The sequence below is a fragment of the Cydia splendana genome, chromosome 3 (genome assembly GCF_910591565.1).
Source record: "Cydia splendana chromosome 3, ilCydSple1.2, whole genome shotgun sequence".
Classification (NCBI taxonomy): Eukaryota; Metazoa; Arthropoda; class Insecta; order Lepidoptera; family Tortricidae; genus Cydia; species Cydia splendana.
The window spans coordinates 23,488,539-23,494,579 of NC_085962.1; the positions used below are offsets into that span (position 1 = coordinate 23,488,539).

The 6,041-nt window shown below is 40.1% G+C and overlaps 1 long non-coding RNA gene across 1 annotated transcript in view; it reads left to right on the plus strand.

Moving 5' to 3' along the window:
* Positions 1–3,769, plus strand: part of LOC134789411 (uncharacterized) — a 550,672-nt gene extending 546,903 nt beyond the window's left edge. Inside the window, exon 2 of the long non-coding RNA XR_010144056.1 lies at positions 3,654–3,769. This is a non-coding gene — a long non-coding RNA (uncharacterized LOC134789411). The remainder of the gene's footprint in view (positions 1–3,653) is intronic.
* Positions 3,770–6,041: the final 2,272 nt, after the last annotated feature.

Sequence of the window (6,041 nt, forward strand, 5' to 3'; positions counted from 1 at the left end):
TTGGCCTCTGGGCTTACATGTTGCATTGCAACTTTGGTACGTAAGGTTGGTAGGTAAGTACAGCCAGCCGCAGTTTATCGGATAGCTACACGCGTCAGAATCAAATGTAGACAAAGTAGAGCCCAGAAGGAGAAGGGACAATGGGGACTTTTTACATCTCCAAATTAAATGTACCTATTATTAACCGTAGATGCTATACGACATATCTCTGTTATATTGTAGTAATAATTTATTAGCTGTTGTATTTTTAAATTGTTATGTATTTTTCATGACACTATATTATAATGATGTCACTGTTTATGTTGTATTGAATTAATACTTGTGAAAGAGCCCATGAGGCCTACTTACAGAATATATTTTAGAATGAGTTTTAATTTTTGTAATATTATGATTATACAATGAATATTGCAACTGTGTAGTATTGCAATAGTGTACGCTTGTCCTGATCGACGGCGCACGTGTGGACACTCGTACAAAGTTATGTTTAGTCTGCACTTTATTTCGGTCCATGTGTGGACGCGAGACCGTTATTGGTCATTTATGAACAGTCTCGATTCAATTCTAGTCGGCTTAATCAGGAACGGCTCTTTTTAATTGGTGTAGAATATTATTTGAATTAACGATCGTTAACTTTAGTTTAGATCGAAACAAAGTCACACTTGGTTTGAGTGTCTTTATTTGTACAAATATTATTTTTATACGCCTATCACCATCATCATCATCATCATCACCTGATATTAGAGGGTGCGTAACTTCGAGCAACACCGGCTTCCGACACATCGGAAGGGAGGGGCCCAAGCGATATCTCACCGTACAAATCTTTCTGCCATTTTTCGCGGGGGGAAAGGTGCACACAGTCGCACTTCTCACACACTTACATACAAAATCCAATCTGTAATGACGACACAAATACATAGAAAATGACACACGTCAAAGACAAATCTTGCAAACCTCGATCTCTTTTTGTGTACGGACGAGTGACAAGTGTCAAAACACGCACACTAACACATTTTCGTTGAAGTATGTTATTGTATTCTGAGAGATGAGAAGTCGGATTTGTCGCTCGACCGATCCGCAATTTGTACTGAGCGAGCAAAATCGATAAATCCAACAATTACATGAGACTAAAATATAATAATTGTGTTTGAATGTAATTAAACGTATGATATGTAAAAAAAAAAATTACATGTGAAATGTAACACTTTCTTTTTGTAAATTTGATGTCCCCGACCTCTTTTTATAACAAAAAACCGAGCAAACAGGCATTTTTGTGCAGCAGTGTTCACGCGCGCGTCTGGACTCGGTCTAGTGAAAAATCCAAGTGCAACTAGTTTTATTACCCGCGCTAGATTAGATTGACGCGCTAATCTTGTACCTCGGCAGAGGGGAAATAGTGCGAATTCCGCCTCCCTTCCGTGTTGCTCGAAGGTGCGTAAAGCCACGAAAAAAAATTTATGAGAAGGGAACAAAAAATATGAGGAGGAGGAAGTTCTGTCCAGTGCAATCTTGACAGATCGTCGGCCAACTCGCAGGTCGTCTCGTCTTTTTACTGCCGAACATCACTGCCCCAGCGACCATCGGTTCTAGTAATCTCTAATCTGGAAACTTTCTGATTCTAATTTAAAGGTCATTTGTTAACCCTAATTTAAGTTTTAGATTGTGCAAAAATTAGAATAAATTATCTACTCCAGATTTGCTTACACTAACTATCTACGTCTTAACCAGTTCTAAATCGAATCGGGAGTAAAAAAGATTGATTGTTTAGCAGCAAGCGTTAGGGTAATTATGTGCTATTTTCTGGGGAGTATCAGTGAACAAATCATTAGGCAGACAGTTTTTATTGTAGACGTAGGTATTTTATTTACTACTTGATTATGATCAATATTACGTCATCTTCACTCATTAAATACTTACTGATTTCAGGAATTTATTTAACACTTTAATATTTTGCGATAACTTGAAAAGCGAGGTAATGAAACTTTTCATACTTATTTTGGCAACACTTACGGTACCTAATGCAACCCTTATCAATCTGACTTACCTACATTAGAAAGTGCTTCTAGTTTAGATCTTTGATATTTTCAAAATTTCAAAGAGCTACGCTTTAATTTTTGTGACTCCGTAACATTAACTAAAGGGATCTTACCGTCACTGCCTGTAACATAAGTAACATAACCAACCACTGCAATATTTAATTAAAAGTCCCTTAATTAGGTAAATAACGTAAACCGGCGCTTAATAAAGCCATACGGGGAACGTAAACATCGATCGCAACACGTAATACCCCCGTTGCGTCGTAACGCGGTAATAACGCGCGTAATATTATTATAGCCGAGCTCTCCCGCGGCGACCCGTCGATACTCGCCCACAGAATAAAGTATGTAATGGAGTTAGACCAATGCAAGTCTGCAAAGGTTTTCATAGCACACCACACGCAGTGCATTTTTAGGGCTGTCCCATTTCAAAACCTAGTAAGGGACAAATTTCTCAAAATGAGTTTTTTATGTTATTTGGACCCACCTAGTCTTGCACAACATAAAAAACTCTTTTTGAGAAATTTGTCCCTTACTAGGTTTTGAAATGGGACAGCCTTATTTTAAAACTGCGTGCAGTGTTGTCCTTCTCGCACACCGGAGCGGTGTGCGGTTGGTCCGCATTGTCCGCAATATCCGCTTCTAGTGTGAAGACTGCCTTATACCCCACAACATAAAGTTACTTCTACAGTTTCAAAAGCTAATTAAAATCATAGCTCACTCACGGTTTTGTTTAAGATTATTACATAAAACAGAATTGCCTACTTATCTTTAGATAGTTCTAATAAATATAAAAAAGTTATTAGCGCTGAGAGGTATCTACAGTATAATTATGTACTTACACAATTACACACACTAATTTACGTAATTTTATGATTTATTGTAAACAACTTGTTTTAATGTAATGGGATCATTAATCTTCTCTATTAGGAATACAATACACAAGAATTATTTTTGTGGAGATGATTTCATTTGCTCACTAAATAACTGCATACGCTTGTACAATTGTACATAAATAGCTGCTTTATTAAATGATTGAAATATACTAATTATATTCCTATGTATTTCAAGTAATCACCTATAGATATAAGTAAATTGTCGTCTTGCCCATACTCGTAAGGGCCATAACATAAGCCATATCAAACTTAAGTTGGGTTTTCATCTACTTCTATCTAGAAATTTCGGTTCGTTCGATGTATAAGTATAATAGGTATTTAGAACTGCACGTTACCTACCTGCGTTAGTAAAATATACTCGTACGAAAAGCTTATGAGGTACCTACTAATATAAGTTGTGCGCGGTTGTTGCTATTGTATAATAAATAGTGTCCGACCGAAGGTTCGGTTTCGGTTTCGGTTTCGGCCAGTTTCGGCCAAAAAATCATGTTTCGGCTGTAGTTTCGGTTTCGGCCAAAAAACGGCCGAACCTTTCGGCCGGGCCGAAACTTACGGAATGGTACTTAGTACTATGAAACTAAACTATGTGACAAAGACCAAAAGTTGGGGAATAAGTACAAGACAACAATATTAATATGTACCTACATATACTGATTCATGTATAGGTACAGAAATTAATTGGTTTATTATCAAAACACAATTCCACTTATGAGGGCGCCACTAGACGCAGTCTTAAGAGGCTGTTAATACCTATAACGCGCATACTGTCTAATTGTATCGGAGTAAATGAGATAGCACTGTCGCATGTTACTGGGCCTGGGCAAAGGAATAATAAGAAAACTCATCATCTTCCTCGCGTAATCCCGGAAATTTTGCCACGGCTCATGGGAGCTTGGGGTCCAATTGACAACTAATCCCAAGATTTGGCGTAGTCATTAGTTTTTACGAAAGCGACTGCCATCAGTCAGACTAACCTTCGAACCCAGAGAGTAAACTAGGCCTTATCGGGACTAGTCCGGCTTCCTCACGATGTTTTTCCTTCACCGAAAAGCAAATAGTAAATATCAAATGATATTTCGTATACCTATAAGTTCCGGAAAACTCATTGGTACGAGCCGGGGCTTATACCTGCGACCTTCGGAATGAAAGTCGCACGCTCTTACCGCTAGGCCACCAGCGCCCAAGGAAATATCTCGCTTTTTAATACAATGAACATTGGTTGGAGTCTGTGCTCAACTACTTATCCTGAAGCCTGAAGCACGGCTTTGACGTGAAAGTTCGCCTCACTGGGGCACTTCGGACTTTTAGGCCCAGGTGAAGATCGGTTCCCGGCCTTGCTATATTTCAACAAAAAATTTCGCGCTCGCTGCGCTCGCGTTTTTGCTTGACCCTGTATCTACATGTTAGCTTGACTGGTGAATGAATAGAGTTAGACTAAGAAAATTCTGCAATTATTTTGATAGCATACGCAGTACAACTAGTGCAAATGATATTTATACGTCATAATTTCATAGAAGTTTTGACGTTTAAAATAACACTTGCACTCCGTGTGTTATCAAAATCGTTGCAGAATTATCTTGGTCTAACTCTAGTAATTTTCTTAAAAAACTGCTTAATTAAGCAACATCAATTTCAAGGACATTGGGTGTTGAGTTGACAGCCCCTTAATATGTGTGTAACAGCAGTTTTATGACATTTTTTCAACGATTTTAACAAGTCTACAAAAGGTTCGGTTTCGGTTTCGGTTTCGGCCGAAACTAGAGCCAAAGCCGAACATTCGGTTTCGGTTTCGGTTTCGGCAAAAAAACATGTTTCGGTCGGACACTAATAATAAACATGAAGATATAGTGCTACGAATAAGTAACTAGTGCTACACGGCGTAGGGACGTAGGCTTTCCGCTGCTGCAGATAAAATATAGGGTTATCATTTTGAACTACTAGTTAGCAACATGGGTCGAACTAGAAGCGCCACTTTCTATAGAGGAATTTCATAAGGCTGTGAAGCAGCTGAAACGCGGAAAGAGTCCTGGCAGTGATGGTACTCAAGCAGACATCATAAAACTCGAGTGTGTGGGCCCAATTCTGCATAGTATGTTGTTGGAATATTGGGAGAAAGGCATGTTCCCACAGGATATGCGTGATGCTGACATCATCACACTGTACAAAGGAAAGGGAGACCGCGGTGATTGCAACAATTACCGGGGCATTTCCCTCCTTAGTATTGTGGGCAAGTTATTCGGTCGGGTAGTTCTTTCACGGCTACAGCAACTTGCCAATCGCGTATATCCCGAAAGCCAGTGTGGATTCCGTGCCCAGTCTACAACGGATATGATCTTTACACTTCGGCAGATTCAAGAAAAGTGTAGAGAGCAGAGAACACCCCTTGTTGTTGCGTTCGTTGACCTGAATAAGGCCTTCGACACCGTCAGTAGGGAAGGGCTTTACTCCGTACTAGAACACATTCGATGCCCCCCAAAACTATTGAGTCTTTGTGAAGTCGTTGCACGTGGGTATGCAAGGTGCAGTGGTATTCGACGGTACCGTGTCTGACCCGTTCTCTATGCGTCGAGGTGTTCGGCAAGGCGCCTCCCCTGTTTGGTATATTCTTCTCGTTACTGCTTAAAACTGCGTTCGGTGACGACCAACAGGGTATCCATCTTCATACGAGGGCTGACGGAAAACTTTACAATGTGTCACTATTAAAGTCTAAGCAAAAACGAGACGATTTATTCGTTGACAATTTGCTATTTGCCGACGACGCAGCCTTCATCGCCATACCGTAGCTTGAGCTTCAGACCATTATGGACAAGTTTTCGCGTGCCTGTGCTCTATTCTCTATGTCCATAAATCCCCGAAAAACTGTTGTAGGTACTGGCTCAAAAGGGTGTGCGGAAACACCGAAAATTCTGTTGGGTGGCGCCCCGCTCGAGTCAGTCGACAAGTTTTGCTACCTCGGGTCGACGGTTACTAACAATCTCTCACCGGATGCAGAAATTGACGTTCGTATCGGAAAAGCGGCGACGATGTTTGGGAAGTTGAGTACAAGAGTATGGCAAAATAAACATCTTACCAGGAAAACCAAGATGGTTGTTTATCAAACGTGCATCCTGGG